At 56.1% G+C, this 18,501-nt stretch overlaps 2 protein-coding genes across 5 annotated transcripts in view; one reads left to right on the forward strand and one right to left on the reverse strand.

The window, feature by feature from the left end:
- LOC143427279 (uncharacterized) overlaps positions 1-18,501 on the reverse strand; it is a 154,515-nt gene that overhangs the window by 44,993 nt on the left and 91,021 nt on the right. The window lies entirely within an intron of this gene.
- Tio (zinc finger domain-containing protein tiptop) overlaps positions 1-18,501 on the forward strand; it is a 67,643-nt gene that overhangs the window by 15,481 nt on the left and 33,661 nt on the right. For 2 of the 4 annotated variants that reach the window (XM_076901161.1, XM_076901184.1), the window contains exon 1: positions 12,304-12,526. The exons of the other annotated variants lie outside the window; for them this stretch is intronic. The gene's annotated coding sequence lies outside the window, so the exon portion shown is untranslated. Of the gene's footprint in view, positions 1-12,303; positions 12,527-18,501 lie in introns of those variants that run through there. 4 annotated transcript variants of the gene reach the window in all.

Below are 18,501 nucleotides of genomic sequence, written 5' to 3' on the forward strand. Positions count from 1 at the left end.
GGGCTGACATCGACCTGACTGACCACCGTGCACTGCCAACCACTCGTTTCTTCGGCTCTCCTTCTGCCTTTCCTTCTCTCGCGGACCGCGTCGTCATCGATCTGTCTCGACTCCGGTTCTCTCATCGTGCCAGGCCCGTACTCCCGTTTTCCTCGATTTTTCCCTTGCCCTGCTCCCCCTCCGCCGTTCTGACCGTGCCGTCCAGTACCGTTCGGTACCTGGTCCCCTGTTTTTCGACGATCGCGCACGCCCGCCCCCGTGTCGTGCAAACTTTCCGCATCCACGGCTCGAATTCGGTTGATTCCGATCGGGTTTCGTTAAAGGACGAGATTCGCGTGGGACTCGCTGAGAAGGAGGTGGAGGAGGAAGGAGGAGGCGGCGGTGATTCGAGTCTCCGCGGCGCGCGGCGAAGACGAAAAGAAACGCGAATGAATTGGCTTGTATAGAAGGAGACCTACGCGTCTCCGTACGCGCGTGTGTGGGACATTCGAGGGGACCAGCGCGGCGTGTAACGACCGAATCTTGGACGAGTTTCGTCGTGTCGGTGTTGGCAATTAATCGACCATTACCTGTACAATTTATAATACGGTGGACGTCGGGGGACGCGTTCGTATAAGGTTCCCCCCGCTCGCCCCTGAGTTAAAATCGTCCGTCGATGCCATTTTCACGGCGGATAGCCCCGTTCATCGGGGATCGTTCCCGCGTACGTATCGGCGATCGGTAGCGCGAGCAAGGCAATAATTATTACGTATGTCGGCCGGTATTATTCGGGCACCTTTTAAAATGTCAATAAAAAACTCGAACGGAGCCCCGCTATCTTTGTCGTTTCCTCTTTTACGGCTCCGTTTCCCGCCCCTCACCACGCGTCTGTCTGCCCGCAACCCTCGAGCGCCGCTTTCTTCTACCCTTTTTTTTAATGCCGATGCAGCTGCACTCTTTTGCAGAGGAGGCCCCGTCACGTTGCATTACGGAATGATATTTGCTAATTGGGCACGAAGATAAAACGACAACGGCGTGGCAACTAATAACCGTCCCTGCGTCGTCCTACACCCCGCGCCCACCTCTCCGCAACCCCTTGCTCGCGCCAGGCGTCATCTCCGCGTAGTCTCTCTCCCCAGGGCAACGGATAATCATACGTTGAACCGGCGTCGCAGCTAGCCGCAACACTTTCGGACGAACCGTGTCGCCCCCGTATCACCCACCACCGCCGCCACCGCCGCTACCGCCTCTATCTACCCGTTTTATCGGTTCGTTTCCCTGCCCGACCGAACATCCTCCTCCCGCGCACTCGCCTCCTCGAGCGGAACATCTTCGATTTTTACCACCCGAATTACCCTATCTCCGTGTATCGGGGCATCGACGAAACGGTTTACGGGCCGCGGGTAGGTACGGCCCTGGAACCGGCAATAAAAATGTGGGGAGCGAGGAGAACGTGTGGCTCGATCTGACGGCTGATGGAGACGTCTTCGTTCCAGACAGACGCTTCGGACGTTCGCGACGTTTGATCGACGGTTCTCTCCTCCTTTCTCATACGTTGCTCCCGATCTCGAGCTAGCTAGCTCGCTCGCTCCCTCTTACTCCTGTCGCGTCGCGTCTCCTCTCGTTTCGTCTCGTCTCGTCTCGTCTCTCATCCCGCCCCGTCTGCTGCACTCGTCGCACCACCGCCGCTGCCACCGCGGTCCTCCTTGGTTTCGCGCTTCTCGCATCTCCTCTTCGCTCGCCCTCCCCCCCCTCTTTCTTCACCGCGGAGATCCTCCAGCCGCTGCTCCGTTGAGGTTCAGAGGAGGCACTTCGCGCCCCGCCGTCATCGTTCGTGTTTTTGCCGGCCCGCTTATAAATAGGCTAGCCGCGCTCAGCCTCCGCCGCTTCTGCTCCGAACCGGACGCTTTCTCGCGTCACGGGCTCGTCATCGTGTTCAAGGTCGCCCCGCTCCCTGACGAGGAGACCAAATTCGTCCTTTGTCTCCTTCGCTTAAATTCTCGCGATCGCGCGTGTGTACCCTCGCCTCTCTACCCGGACCGACCACCACCCGCGCTTTCGCTTCTTCTGCATCGCGTAGCTATGCTAAACGTCGAGCGTACCTTCTCATAATAACCGGGAACTTCCCAAACGCGGAGTTACGAACAGAGTTGCGGCGAGTAACGCTGGAATCGACGGTGGACGAGCAAGAGAAAGAGAGAGAGAGAGATGTGGGGAAAGGGGTGGAAAACGGGCGAGAAGCAACCTGCGAGTTTGCCGAGCGTTATAGCCAAAGATACGGCCGCGGTGCCCTCCTCCCCCTCCCCTCGAGTGTCCCGAGTGGAAGAAAGTCGGATATGCGCGTTGCGAGACGGTGAACGGTGGGCTCGGGTTGGCGAACGCGCGCGCCAACCCCCCGCACAACTTGATAATAATAATAATAAACTGAAAAAGGAGCAAAGGGCGTTATTTTAAAAGGGAAATGCAGCGGCGCATTTTTATGTCTTCGCCAGAAACTTTTCATCTGCCGCGCAACCGGTAAAAGGGGCGAGAAGGATAGAAATAGAGAGAGAGAGAGAGACAGAGGGTGGTTTCCACCCCCGCGAACGCTGAAGCGAACGCGAACGGCCAAGAAGAGACACGACCGAGAAGGAACCAGCCGCCAGGGGCAGGAAGGAAGGGGCGGTAGGGCCGGTCGGTTGAAAGAGGACGACCGCGGAGGGTTCGCTCGTAGGGGCGAGAAGAGAGCGTTTTGGTAGGGTGGGCGGTCGGTCGGGCAGCTTCCCGAGTAGGAGGTTAAAACGCGGAATGAAACGGCAGACTGCCGCTGATGAAATTCATAATTTAGATCCAATGCGCTCTCTGTACCTCGTTTAGAATACACCGCTATTTATAGGCGAAATTTTCCTTCGGTAGAAACTACCCCTTCCGGTCGCCCCCGAAGGAACGTAAAACAGTCTCCTCCGTATCCATCCCCACCAGGGCCCTTCCCACGGGTTGCTGCTTACTCGGTCCCCCCCTTCGTTTCGTTGCCCAGATCACGGGATCTCATCGCGCGGTGCACACCATTCGATTCGACCGCCATGCGCGAGGAGGACTCGTGGCGGACAACTGGGCGAGCGATCGGGAATCGAACGCGTTCCGGACCGCCGTGACGATCGACAGGCACGCATCTCGCGAGGAACAGCGAACCGCCGTCCCCTTTCGTTCGTCGCTCGTCTGTCGCGTTTCATCCGGCAGTTATTATTCCCTCCCTAATAGGATCTAATGTTATACGAAGAGTCGCGTCCACTCGAATTCGCGGGCCTTTAACGTCGAACGATCACGAAAGGGTAATAATCGGTCGTTTCTTCGGCCCGTGCGGCCGTTCGACGGGCTCTGGCCAAAGGTGGGTCACCTTCGACGGCGGAACGTCCGCTCCTATCCGTATCTAGAGTCGAGAGAGAAGAGCCGTTTCTCGCGTTCCACCTACGGTCGATTACTGGAAGCGGGAGGGAAGCGAATGGAACCGGGAGGCATCGTAAATTGACCGTAATTGCGTTCAATGTTACGCGCGCACGAACGGATCAAAGTCAATTGCTCGAAGTGACGGAGTCGCGAGGAAGACGACGTATCCAATTGCCTCTGACTCCATCGGAGTCCGTGAACGGTTATTCGCGTCATTCGTTTTCGCATTCCTCTGATTATCTCTCTCTCTCTCTACCCTCGAGATTCTTGCGAATTTCCGCGATCGCGAACGCACGATCCGCGAACCCTATCGGTCTCGCATTTTTTCGCCCCTCTTCCTCGCTCTTCCCTCTCTTTTTTCGGAAGGATCGCGCCGCGTGCGCTCGATGGGTCGCGTGAATTTTTCGCCGTTGATAAAACAAGGCGCGTTAACGCGACCGCGACGCGAAGCATCGCGTGCGCGCGCGTTCGCGAGCACGGCGTGTGACGAGGAGGACAAAGACGGCCGCTGGCAAACAATAAACGTTAAACTCGAATGGGCCGGCATACAAAGCCGCGGCTCGTAGAAGAAAATCTAGGATATGGGAAGAGGGAAAGAGACGGCCCTGACAGGGAGACGACGCGTCGATCAAGCGGCCCGCAGAATCGGCATTCAAAGCTTCCTTTTTCTCCGACAGCCCCGCGCCGATCGTTAGGAAGTCGAGTGTCAAACTGTCCGGCTTGTCACCGCGCGTACGCCGCCGTAGCTATCGCGGCGTTTACACACTCGAAAGGGGAATACGAGATTCGCGCTGTCTCCGGAAGATGAACTCGTGCCGCTCGATGATAGCAGGTGTCCGTGACGCAGCCCAGGCCGGTTTCGAGAACTTCCACTCCGAGCTGGGAAGCTTTTTTTTCGAACCGCGAACTGTACCAAACTGAGGAAGCGTCGACTCCCGAGGGTGGCCCGCCGGGGCTGTTGCGCCCGTGTTCGCCAAAACCGATTTTCCGTTCGAGCGAGCGTCTTCGACCGAAAGGGTGAACGCGCTCGTCCACCGTACCCGAATCCTCGTGCAGGTTGACATGTAAATTTTATACGCGTTATGTCACTCGCCTGGAGAATTATCCTCTCGTTGGACGTACCATCGATCTTCGAGGCGCGGATTACAGACGAGTAAAAAGGAATCCTCGCTTCGATACGTACTTAGACATGTAGGGATATCCATTTATTTTTTTTTTCTTTGTTTTTTATCCATTGCTTTGTGCAGTGATGTTTGCCATGGTTGTTAGTTCGTCGCGTGGGAACGGGACCAAAACTGGAGGCAAACGATATTTCTATTACGAAGTCCACTGGCGACGGTCGATGCATCGATGCACAGGAACGCGATCGAGGTGTCGCGAGTATAAGAACGAGATGCTTGATCGATGGCGCAATTATCGAACGAGCGCAACTACCGTATTCTGAAACAGTCGACGCGAGCTCATCCCAGGCGAGATCGCGAGCGGTTAACGCGTATCGCCGCGTGTCGCGTCGCGATCTCGATCTTCACGGTCGACGTCTTCCTTCGAATCGTGTAACGAAAACTATCCGCGGCCAGTCAGCTCTCGTTCGCGTCGAAAGTTCGACGGGTTGGTCAACTTCCGTCATCGTTCCGGCGTCGTGGTCCCTCGATACCGTGGTCGATCGATCGAATCGCGGGTCTAAGCGCCCGAGACGCGAAGGATCCTTCTAATTATCGCTCTGCTCGACCCTGGAGATCGGCTGGTGCGTCGCTGCCGGTGCCCCGTTGAGGAAGGAACGGGGGAAAAAAGAAATAAAAGGGGAAATAAAAACGGGAGAAAAAGGCTAAAACGTCCACGGGTTTACCCACGATAAATCTCGCGGTACTCAGGTATAAAGAGGGCTGTGCTTCGGTCGACGATAACGTTCCTCCGTCCCTTTCCCTCGCGGGGCCTCCTTTCCGCCTCCTCTTCGTCGTATCCTCCGGGAACGCGAGTTCCGCTCTATCGAATCTACCGAGAGACCGGGTCGAGAGAAGGAGAGGAGGAAACGAAGAAAGGAGTGCAGCACGGAACGAGCCAGAAAGGGTTGGGAGATCGGACAGAAGATAAGACTCATAATGAAAGGCATTCATTCCACCGCGAACCCGACACAGTGAACTTGAGTGACGTGGTTGCAGACAGCTGCTCAAACCTGATCGCTCCGTACGCACCTTCGTCCGTCCCGTCCATCCGTCCATCCGTCCGTCCATCCATCCATCCATCCATCCGTCCATCCATCCGTGTATTCCTTCTCACATGATTTCCTTTATATAATATCGTATAACCAGCCGAACCGGAGGCGCGGAAATTCTTCTTGAAAGAATTGCGTTCTATGAAATCGATTCGATACGAAAACGGTCCGCAGGATCCAGCGCGGCGGCCGCGATCCTTCCACGATCGCGATTTTATCTCGACGCGCAGAAGGCGCGGCCACGTATTGCTTAGCGATCGGTCTCCCCCGATGGTTAACGCGCCAATAACCTTTTTCGCACGCACGGATCTCACCGCGGCTGTGAAGTAAACTTTCGCCAGCCGACGACGGAAATACCGTCCGCCGCGTCGCGTCACGACGGCCGAACGAGGCGACGCTGAGTCAACGTTGACGAAAGGATATCAAACTTAACGAACCCGTCCGAAGCCTCACCCACGATGCGCGACCTGCCTTTTCTATGTATGCGTCTATTAAAAGTGGAGGACGATAAATCTCTCGACTCCTCCGTTCGACCTCCTCGAAGCATCGAGTGCGTTGCTCGTACGCGACCGCCATCCGCTTCGTTCTGTCCCTGTTCCACGACGCTGATACACCCCGTCTCGAGCAAAATCATCGAGGAAAAATCGACAATCGCCAAATCAGAGAAACCAACGTAAAAAGTGGCGAATCCTCGTTCGATCGTTATCGACTTAGAAGCCAGCTATCCGCTAAGGTCGCGCGATTTTTTTCTCAACCCCGTCCTCTGGTATATCCGCGTGCCCTCGCAGTGCCTTCGTCTCGCTCGTACGCTGGCTGTTTCGAGGTCGAGACTGACCCGAGAGCGTGACGCTGACAGAATTACGTCGGGGGCCCCGGTTCGGTTGTTGCCGTGTAGCGAAACCCGGCGACTAGTCGAACCCCTCGGTTCTATGGCTCGCCATAAATATCGCCGGTTGACGTTTGGGGAGAAAAAAGAATCTGCCGGCTGGGAACTATGGATGACCTCCGTTTACGAAACGGCAGCCAGCAACGGTAGGCGAGCTACCGGTCGCGTCTTTCATCCCCTCGCTCGGTGCAGCACGGAGCGGCGACGAGGAGTCGTTGCGAGCCATCTCGCGTTTTCCCTTCCCCGCGAATTTTACGCGACGGACGACGCGTCGCGAGGAGCTGATCGCTCGCTCCGCTCGGTTACGCTCGCGTCCCGTTTAATCGAACGTTAATCCGGTCCGATGGCTTTCGAGTTTTCTGAATCGGCAGCAGCACGAGGCAGCGCGCCTTGGCTGCTACCATATACACACTCGTAGGTCGTACATCCTCGCTTCAGGATCGTCGTTGAATAAGCGACAATTTGTATGACAATTCCTCTCGATGGTCCGGTGCATTGTGCCGGCATGTGAAAGTATGAACGTGGGCACGATGTATCCCATCTCGTGCTCGTTGTTCCTCTGCCTCCTCCGTCGCTCCTCCCCTACGACCGTTTCGATCTCTCTTTCGGTACCACCGGTGGACACGAACGGGCTTACAAAGTATAAGTATGGAGAGGAGCGAAAAGGAACGGCGAGAGAACCGCCGCGCGAGATGAACGAGCGAAAGAAGGCGACGAGAGAGAGAGAGGGAGAGGAAGGAGACGCGAAAAGAAGGGTAGAGGCAGCGTGGTGTGTATGGGTTAGGTGTACGCTGGTGGAAAGGCAGATAGAGTCGAAGGATGCGAGAGAGAGAGAGAGAGAGAGAGAGATGAAGAAGGAGCGAAAGGGGCGGGGAAAGAATGAAAGAGAGAGGTGAAGAGAAAGAGAGAGAAAGAGAGAGAGTGGTTGCTCGAGAGATCACGATCCTTGGAGCTAAAGCAAAGGTCGATCCGTGCTGCACGTTGCAGCACGACTGTACCACGACGGTAGGACGAACGTTTATTAGAAGCGGAGGAAGCGCCTCTGTGACAAATGGCGTGGTTTCATTGTTGCACGGGGACCCCCGGGCCCTCCGACAGGGCCACACGGACCCCTATGCGACGTCGTAAATCTGACCAACGCTGACGGATAGAAATCAGAACGGACGGTGGCGCGGTTTTCACGGTTAGACGAGACGGGAGGAATGCCAGGGAGGGGGGCACGCGAGAAACTTTTCGGCTGGGATGGCGAACCGAACCGAACCGAACAGAGCTGCTGTCCTGTCACGCTCGATGGCTGCATCCGATTCGTCGCCGTTACCCAAATTCTAAATACGTGTACGCACATATTTTAACGGCTGAATCGAATTTGCAATTCAATTCCAGGAGAAGCTCTATCTCTCTCTTTCTCTCGCCTTTTTCTAATTTTCATCAAAGACACGAAAAACTCCGCGCGGCTCTGTAATCCGTCGAACGGCACAGGGGGCTGTTCTCTCGCGTAACATCGATCGTAGATACGCGCGCGTTGCGTTACGAGAGAAAGCCGTGAGGCGAACAAAGGAGAGGGCAGAGAGAAGAAACGGGGAAGGAGAAACGATGGAAGCGTCGCGAGGAAAAGGCGAGTTCGTTAAGCGGCGATCGGGCCACGGGTCTCTCTGTCAATCGATCCGAGTCCACGGCGAAACGAAGGGACCCCAAGATGGCTACCCGAGAACGTACTTACACGCGGGGCCCCCGCTTCGCCAGCATCACCGACTTAGCATAAATCACTCCCGCTCCGCGCTGTTCCGTTCGCTCTCTCGCTCGTTCGCTCGTCCGCCCGATATCTGGCTGCAAAAAAAAAAACGCTACCGCGTCGTCCTTTTCTTCCCCGCGCGACGATTCCGCTCGTCGCGCCTCGACGTTCCCCCGTCTCGATGATTTACCGAAACCAGACTTATATACCTGGCGTTTCCGCGACCTAGCGAACTTCGTAGCGGGACGATCGCGGTTCCTCGTCGCGACTAACCGCGCGGTTCAGGCTGAAGCAAGAGGGACCAGAGGCGAAGCAGCCTCTCCTCTAACCTTCTCGGGTGTTTCGTCGACGAACGACGTATAAGCTTGTCGAGCGGACTAGCCGGCTACGCGCGACCTCGATATCACGATCCGAAGAAATTCGTGGGTAAGGAGGAGAAAGGAGGACAGAAGCAGCCGGCAAGAAAGGGAAGAAAGGAAAGATTTGCAAGAGGTTGGGCGAACAGAGCAAACGGACGGCTCGCTTATTTATGGCAGCCATACTTCAGATATATGAACTGGTTCCCGTCGAAAGTTCGGGACGTCGCGTCGCGTCGCGTCGCGTCTTTTCAGTTCGCAATGTATTGGGCAGCGTCCTACCGCCGTACGCCCTCCGCGACTAGATTCGCGCGGAGGGTTTCTCCACCCTGGCGGCGACGTCGCGCGCGCTCGACGGACGTGCGAAGAGCGTCGCCGCGCGTTTACGATCGCGCCTGTTACCTGGGTCGTGAAATGATTTCGCAACCGCGCGACAATCGCGCGTTCGAGAATTTCGACGGATTATATTTGGCGAACCCGGGCGAACTCGCGTCCGCCATGGACGAAGGAGAGCGTGCAAAAGAGCCAAACCCGGGGAACGAGGGAACGGAGAGATGCCAGGGACGTAGCATTGGGGAGAAGAGAGGCGATGGAGTAGATAAATAGATGGATGGGCAATATTATAACTCACCGGCTGTCATCCTGTACGGCGAGTCAGGCTGCTAATCAGACCCTGGCTCGCTCTCGCCCCTCGACCGACCCTTCACGAAAAATGGATTTATTGCCGTTCGCTTCGACTTCGGCACGCTATCGAGCTCTCTGATCCGTAGAACGTAACCATCGTCGTCGCACTATTCGCGTCTGGCCTTCTTTTCTTCGCTACAAGCCAGCGGAGCTGGCCCCCCTTTTCTCCGCCTTCGCCTCTCTCTCTCTCTCGCTTTCTCGCACATTTTTCCTTAGCTTTTGTAAACGCGCCCACCGTTTCGCCCAACGTTTCGTTACCATCTCTCCATCCACCATGTAGCTTCCTCCCCGTGGGCCCCGCAGTCGAATCAGCTATTCACCGTGATCCGACCAAACGCAAAAAAAAAAAAAAGAAACACAGAAAGAACAAGAGGAACAAGTGGAAGCAGAGTCGAGGAAAAAAGACGTGACGTTGAATGACACACGCGATCGTCGTCGACTCCGCGATCCGCGATCCATGATCCGCGAGGCAGCGGCGTCTGGAGGGGTGGTAGGAGGAAATCGGTGTGGGCACGGCCAAGAAACGACGAGACGTGACGCCGGGGGGAGGGCTCAGGTGAGGACCGATGCATCAAGCAGACGGTGACACTCGCCTCTACGCGGCGTGCATAGATCATGTCGACCTCGTTGCCGTTGGACGCGGTACTCCGCGACGGAGAGACGGGGTAAGATCTAAAGCTTGGAGGGGTATGAACAGTGCCCCCCGTCCCCCTCTACATCGTCCTCTCTCTCTCCGTCCCTCTCTCCGCGTTCTTACCGTTTTACCGGCTTTTCTCTTCCTCGCGCTCGTTGCCATTCGCAGCGGAGCACAGATGTACAAGCCGAACGAGATAGACGCGAGGAAGAGAGCGGAACGGTCTGAGATCCCTGCTCCGAGAATACGTGCATACGCAGACGCACGCGTGCGCCCGTGTACGTGACTGTACGTGCGCGCGTGTGTTTTTTCAACGAGATTTATTACCGAACTCCTAATGCTTCGGGGCACGAGGAGAGGGTGCTGCCGTTCTTCCCACCCATCGACTTTCATCCCCGTCCCACCGCCGCTACCGTCGCCAACGTCGTCGCCGTCGTCTTTCTCGTCGTCGTCGTCGTCGCCGACACTTGGTACCTTCTCGTCGTCGTCGTCGTACGTACGTACACGCGCACCGTCTCTATACGTACGTGTACACCACGGGGTTCGTCTTCGCGCGCTGTTTAATCCCCCGACTGCCACGCTATTACAAGTTGATTTACATTCCAGCGTTAACAAGGGCCAACCGTGGCAAGGGCTCCGATTATTCGCCGCTACGGTGCGGTACCTACGCGAGTCGCTTCTGGTGCAGCTCTCGCGTGCAGCCGTCCTCGCAGCGCAGCAATCGCGCCGCGCGCGCCCTTCGAACGTTTCCACCCTGGTTCGATTTTAATCCGTCTAAGCGCGTGAACCGCGCGGACCGCGAACGAAAGCGACTTCGGCTAGAGGAGATCACCGAGACGAAAGGGTGCGTACACCCAGCCATCTCCCGTTACAGCCTGGCAATAAATGTCGTCGCCGTATAATTTACGGCTACAAACAGTATCGTAAGCGCGTGATAAATCATTATTAAGCAAATCGTATTACCCGTTTATAAATCGTGGGTATCCTTAAGGAAAGCAACTTTAACGAGATCGTCGGGGATTCGAGATTACGTAACGCTAGACCGCGACCGCGAGATTCTCACCTAGAAATAGCGCGGCGTACACCTCGTCAACGGCGTCGACGGGTGGTGACGCGGCCGCGACGTCGTACTCGAACGCGCGCCGCGTCTCACCTCCTTCTTCGTCGCTCGCCGCCTCGTTAGTCCTTCGTCCGGTCGGTTCCGCGGACCCCGTCGAAAGACGAATCACCGTTCCTCTCGCATACTCGACTCTCGCGAACTCTCGTCTCTCTCACAATCTCTTACAATCGGGACCAGTCGACGCAACCAGGGGAATTATCAGCGATTCTCGGATAAACCAGGAAGAAAATCGCGCTCGAACGTAGCGCAAGGAGGCTTGCGCGCGCGAGCGCGCGACCGTGCACGGGGGTGGAAAGTAGTAAGAACGGAAAGGTACACGGGGCGAAGAAGTCGCTCGCGGCCCTCGAGAGCGACGAAGGAAGGGAGAGGACGAGAAAGAGAGGACTCTCCTCGATCGTGAAACGGGGAAGAGTAGGATGGGGGCGTGGGTGGAATGGGGCGCTAGTGGGGAGCGAAATACGTGGAGCCGGTGCGTGTCGGCGGTGGGGATAGGTCAGGGCCGCGGGCGAGGGGGGAGCGGGTAACAGGGTTGTGGGGGATAGGAGGCGGTTTGGTAGGCGAGGGGCTAGACGGGGCAGGGTAGGGTAGCAGCGGATAGTCCATTTGGCGCGGGGTTCGGAAGGAGACGGGAGCATGGGAGCGGCAAGGAGAGCGGTTGCGAGCGGGGAAGCGTGGCCAGGGGCGAAGGGAGGGTTTCGACGTAGGGTGAGGTAGGGGTTGGCGGTCGACGCGGCGTGGCGCGGCGTGGCGGCGGCGACGGTGGCGGCGGCGGCGAGGTGGAGGGGTCAGAGGTGGGGAAGATGACCGCGGAGCCGTCAGTGCGCCACGTGCTGTCGTCGTGGGAGGGTCTTTACTTTCGCTCTGTTCGAAACGGCTCGGGCTGGTAACCGCGCGTTATCACGGGAATCGTGACTCGCCCGTGGCCGTGTAGTCTGCGAGCGTCCGCGAGCGCAGTGCCCGCGCGGTCCAGTGAAAGCCGATTAATCGGTTCGTGACGGAGGAATCGCGGCGATGAGAATTTGTGCACGGTGATAGACGGGGGGGCGGCCGCGCGAAACCGACCGGTGAGAGAACGAAACGGTTACCGAAGGGAGGAGTTGTGAGACACGGACGGCTCGACGAGTTGTAAACGGCGAGCTAGTAGTTCAGTGAGTGGGTGCGTTTCTTGGTTTTTCGTCTTTCCTGTCCGCTCTCTTTTTCCTCGTTTCCATTCCTATCTCTCCTCTTTCTCCCTCTCTTTCTCTACTTGTTCCTTTTCTCCTTCTCTGTCGTACGTTCCTCTCGATTGTCTTCGCGTTTGGTGGAAGATCCGTGAGGATGACGCGGTGATATGGTGTCGAGGGAATCACGGAGGACACGCGAGTCCCGATGCTCCTCGTTCAAGCGCCGCGCTGCTCTGGCCGCACTCGTGACGAGGATAATCGCTCCTGACGTAGCCACGGGGCCGAGGATTCATCGGGACTGACGTTTCCTGCGCACTGGAACCACTACTTCACGGTGAGTCCGTTTTCTCGGTATCCACGATCGAACGTTTCGCGGGCTTAACGAGCTTCCGTTTTCGTTACACCTCCGACAACCCCTAGCGCGAACGTATCTTCGTCTGCGATCCGATCTGTCAAACGTGGCGCGAGCCGCGTGGGCTCCGTCACGTCCGCTGCTGTTGCTGCTCCGTTTCGACTTTTACGCCTCGTCCAGCTCGAGAATCGTCCCTCGCATGCTCGCGAGCGAACGATCAAAATTGTATAAATACACGGGCACGAGTAGCCGCGGTGCTCGCATAAATCGCGGCTGGCGAACGATCCGCGCGCGTCCGCCGCTCCGCGCGGGCAAGTAAATTAAAAGACGACGCGGCGAAGTGGGCTCGGCCTGTCACCGGTCGGACAAGTGGAAACGGAGTCGTGTACGCGCGATGATTACGCCGCGCGGCGAACGCGGCGTCGTTGTTTGCCGAGGTGCCTCGAACGCGTTGCCACGTGGCACGCACAAGTGATTTGCGACGGAGATAACTGTCGACGCATATAGCATTCCGCGCCGCGATCGTCTAGGGCCGCTTGGTATTTCCACCGGCTGGATTTACCGGTAGATCACACGATCCGGCTCCATCCGCTCGTTTGTCGAGTACCCCGCGCTAGCGTTGTAAGCGCGAGCGGTATTTAATCGTCAACTAAATACACGCGGAGTCGGCGAGACTCGTCGTCGAGGATGACTCCACGCTGGCACGCGACTTCTCGCGGTGAGGAGGCTGGCCGAACGTGGGAAAATCGTATCGATCGAATCGTAAATGCGGTACGTAACCGCACTCGGGTCTCGATCAATCCGGGAGGTTAAAATTCACCGACTTTAAAACCGGCCACGTCTGACGTCACTGGACGCGATTAAATCCGTCCTGTCACCGTGAGACGCTTTCGACACACGCGCGCACCGCGATTCGAGTCGGTGGATTCGCGAGAAAGAAACGAGCCACGGGTGTGTAACGACCAGCCGGTTTTTATACGTATCGTCCAGCGTTACCTTAATTCGAGGATCCGTTCTCGCGGGCCCAGACAGCTTTTTGCATTTTTTACCGTCTGCCAATCGCGTATTCGCGGACAATCCGAGCGGTCCACGCGACGGTTATTAACCACGCGCGTCTTTCCATCGACGGTTAAGACGATTCGAACGATTTTTACGAGCACGGTATACATACACGCGGTGGAACAGTCGCGAGAACGTGGAGCACGGCTCGTAGGGAACCGCGCGTCCGAAGTAAAGCCGCGGGAACGCGAGTTCTGCCGCGTCAATAGCACACACACCCCCCCGCGATTCAGTAGCGCCTATTGAAGTCTGCGATGACGGGCCCCGTCTGTCAGCAGATCAAAGCCGAAGTAAGCTCTCTTTGTGATGCTCCGCCGGGTCGGTATTTAATTATGTATGAGATCGATATTCGGGCCTTCGGGGGCTCTCTTTCAACTTCCCAGTCTCTCGATCTCTCGGTCCTCCCTTGCCGTCGTCCAACGAGTACACACACACACGTACACACCTTCCACCCACCGCCGCCCTTTTTTCCCTTCCTCGCATTTTCCCTCTCGTCCTCGATGTGTATCCTCGTCAGGAATAAACTCGCGAATCATGCCAAGTACATCCCTCCTCCGCCGCCCTCCAATTTCGCAGCCACCTTGTCCTCGATCGGTGATCGAGAAACGAACGAGGGTGCGAATCATTCGCGACGCGTTCCCTTTCGTTCTTTTCTTTTTTTTTTCGAGGTTGGGATTCGTCGTTTACGCGGCAACGAAAAATTCGATCGCGCCACGTCGAAGGAGCGATTCCAGCGAGGGTTTGTTTACGGTCTCGTACCTGGCCAGTGACGTTTGAAGGGGCGGCGCAGCTACCAGCGGCAAGGTTTACGCGAACATTTCAATCTCGCCGGATCGTTAAGGATCTCGTAAACGGCGAGCGTCCATCCGTCGAAAGATACGAAGGATCTTAGAAAGAAAGACGAGATTATTACCGGAGGTAAACGAATACCGGCGGTGGTTGTAAATTGTCAAGGGACCGCCGCCATCGTATCCTGAACGGGAACGTAACGTTTCAATGAACGATCGCGAACAGGCGCGCGCGTTAACCCTACGAACCCATCGTCCACCTTACCTTTCCCTCCTCCTCCTCCTCCTCCTCCTCCTCCTGCTTTCCTCTCTCTTCTCTTGGCCGTTGTTTTCGTCTCCGTGTTTCGCCCACCCTTCGAACACCACCTGCCGTTCGAGGCTGGCTAATGAAATGAACGAAATCGGCGCGAGAGCCGCTTCACTCGCCGCGTCCGAATTCGACGAATATTTCGAATATCATCTTGACGTAAAACCGCTGTCGAGCCGGCGTCCGGCGAGCGGATATTTATTCGCTAAATTTCACGATAAAAAAAACTCTTTGATCAAAATCATGCCACTCGATGAACGTACTATCGGTTTTATCGTGATACATACGTCATGCAAGAAGCGAAACCAAAAATAAAGGAGGAAAAAAAAGAGCCAGGCAGGGGGGGGGGGAATACAGAGAGGGGGAGAGAGAAAAAAAAAGGAAAAAAAGCGTCACCCTTCGTGAACGTAAAAAAAATATTAGCCAGCCGTGATGGCGCTAATTTGCCGCGACCTGCGGCGGTTCGGCTGTTCCCGTCTCTCTCCCCCTTTTCGACCCTCCCCGCCGTCTCTCTCGCGCTCCCTCTTGGTCCATCTATCTGCCTATCCGTTCGCCCGTTCTGCCTTTTCGTCCCGACAAATCCATTTCGCTCGATTTCCATTTTTACGCATCGATTCCGCGTGTGTGCAATCGCGCCGCGCAACGAATGACCACGAAAGGTTATCGTTGCACTTCGAATTACGATCGATGCCTGCCTTTCGTTTCGACGATCCCGCGACCCACGCCGCGTCCACGTGCTCGCCTCGTCGAGACGCGGAAAACGCCGGTACCATTTCAATTTCGACCGCTACCAAACGTCACATCTTGGACCACGCGATCGTCGTTTCTTCCGGTTTACCAGTCGATACCGGAACGGCTGTCCTTTGAACGCGCTGGCAGCGAAAGGGCGCAACGTTCGACGTTGCTGGTTCATCGAGTTCGAAGGGAGATCGTGCGAAGCGCAAAGGGGACGCGTAGAGCCGGAGAGAGGAAGCCGCGGAGGGGGTGGTTGTGCACGGTTTTGATCGGTCGCACAGAAAATTGTATTTTCGAAATCAATTAATATCCAGAGAATAATAATACACTGGCTAATGATCGCGCAGCCATGTATAACCGACTTGCCAGCCCACAGCCCCGGAACCCGCCTCGCCCCTTCGCCCTTGGTTTACCCGCGATGACCACCCCGGGCTACTTCGAGCTGGATTCCGCCGCGCGGGCTGTGACGCGCCGGCTCGACTAAAGTGCGTTTGACAATTTTTAATTATCGATAACGAGCACGACCGCGAAGATAGGTCGACTGAAAAGCGATGCATCGACGAACAATCGAAAAGCCGGTTCCGCTCGCCGGACGGCGCCAACGGTGTTTCGTTTCCGCTGTAAGCACCGATTCCATAAATTATCCGTTCAAACGGGGCGACGCTCGTCCGTCGCTTTATCCGTGGGCCCTCGATACGATTTCAGCTAATTAAAAGACCGTGCTCGAACAGAGACGAGCCTTTTCAAAAGTGGCGATACACACTCTGGCATAGTCGAACTCGCTCGAATCGTGAGACGATAGTTATTAATACATCCGCGGTACCAAAAATATATATATATATATATATATATATATATATATATATATATATATATATATATATACATTTTTTTTTGTATCCACGTAACGACAGAGATGGCGGAATGAAATTATCGCGCGTCAATTCCCCGTCACGTTCGCACGAACGTCGCCTTCGTATGAAACCCAGTTTTCGATATCCCAGTTCTATTCTTTCTCGCGTTAATTGTCTACTTTCGTTGCCCACCCCTCCGTCTGCGATAGCAGACGAGAAGAATATCGAACAACTCCTCGAAAGACGCTATCCCAACTCTTTCCTCGATCTAATCGAAACAACGCGTACCACGCAAGGATATCGACGTAGGTAGAAACCAACCCGTTAGACGATGGATTATTTCCTACCACTGATTCGAAACAGACGCGCTCTCCGTCCGCGGAAGTAGTTGGTACCGGAAGGAAGCCCTTGAGGAACCGTTCGTAGAGAACGCGACCAGGTAGAGATCGCGGAAAGCAATCTCGAGCGTAGTCTACGGTGTGATTAGAGGCGAAAGGTTATCCCTGAATCGCGTTTGTCGCGTTCCTCTCTCATTAAGAGCGCCAGAACGATCGATTTTCCGCGAGCAGAGAATTTATTCGGCATTAAAAATAACAAAGTTCAGAGTTGGCCTCGAATCGTGTTCCGGCATCGAGGAGCGGGTTCGCGTAGTCGCCGGTTCTCCGTAAGTTTTTCGGAAATTCCTCGCGTGGGAATGCGGTTCGGGCGCCGCATCGATCAAAGGAACTGCCAGGTTGACGTCTCGGACGGCTCGTAACTTATTCTCCTTGCACAACCATCTAAATATACAGTCTCTGGCCGGTGGCAGGAAGGGGGCAGAGGGGGTGACTTTGTCTCCGGTCCTCCCATTTCGACTCTTCTCCATAATGTCGTCAGCTCGTAAAATTCAGCGAGTTTTTCGCGGTCCGCTCGTTCGATCGGGCCGTGCATCCGTCGCGGGCGCACGCATACATAGAGAGAGAGAAAGAGAGAGAGAGAGAGAGAGAGAGGAGAGGAGAGGCGACGCGTCCGCGACGGCCCAACCCGAATAGATGATATCTCGCAGTTAGTGCTTCGAACAAGTCCGGAAACACGAACGACGTACTTTATGCATTCGCGATAGACGATAAATTTCCTCTCGCCTTCGGGTGCGCGCGGAGAAAAATTCCTCCGTGAATCACCCGCTAGATTACTCGCGTCGTTGCTCACCGGATTTCGCGGAGGGCAGAAGTATTCTGCCGCGCTCGCGCGCGGAGGGCGAGCGGGAGGGCGCCGCGTGTCCCCGCGATGGCCGCGTCATAAATCATTCGCGCGTCTTCGCGCGCGCACTTTGTTCCACGATTCTCGAGCCACCCGTTAGGCCTCTCAGAGCTCGTCTTTTAATTTCGAGGGCCGCGCGCCGCGGTCCCCTTCTACACGTGTATGGGAACGCGTCTACACGCATCGTACATACCGATGTGGGTACACCTCTCGCACGCGATCGCGTCGTTCCGACTGGTACACACGGCATTCGATGAATCACTCCTCGAGAGATCGAACGCGGACTCAGCGCGAACCTGTGTACCCCGATGGTACTCAGCCTGAACGAAACGGTAAACGGGCGAACGACCGATGCTGGCCAGGATCGAGACCAACTGTCCGTATATCGAGCAACGTTTCCCCTTGGTACAGAGATCGACGAAAGAGAGAGACTACACCTCGAGCTGTGCACCAGCTAGAACGGAAATTCCCGTCTGCTAGAGAGTACACGAATGTAACACGGTGCCGGGTGATAACAGTGGATAATAATTGTGCGCGTTACATCAGCGCTGTTCACGTACGCGTCGAGAGTGGCACCACCCACTCGCGCGTGCATCTTTCTCTCTCTCCCTCTCTCTCTCTCTTTCTCTTCCATTCCCCAGTCTTGCGATCTCCCTCGCGACGCGAGATCGGCCGCGAGCGCTTCGAGGAGGAGCTAGGATATATCTCTCTCTCGTGGCGCGACAACGAGCGCGTCGTAACGCGCGTGTAACGGTATCGAAATCGCGTGTAAACCGGTGAATCACGGGTCGGATTTGTCGACGCGAGGCGGCGCGACGCGGTTCCACGCGGTTCGACCCGACGCGAAACCGCTTCGTCTTGCGTGGGAAGCGAAGGTGGTAGGGGTAGAGCCATCGCGGCATCGCCATCCGGGGACACTGATCCTTCGCGAGAACTTGTCGTCGTCGTCTTCGTCGTCGTCGCCTTCGTCGTCGT

This window comes from Xylocopa sonorina, chromosome 1 (assembly GCF_050948175.1).
Source record: "Xylocopa sonorina isolate GNS202 chromosome 1, iyXylSono1_principal, whole genome shotgun sequence".
Taxonomy (NCBI): domain Eukaryota; kingdom Metazoa; phylum Arthropoda; class Insecta; order Hymenoptera; family Apidae; genus Xylocopa; species Xylocopa sonorina.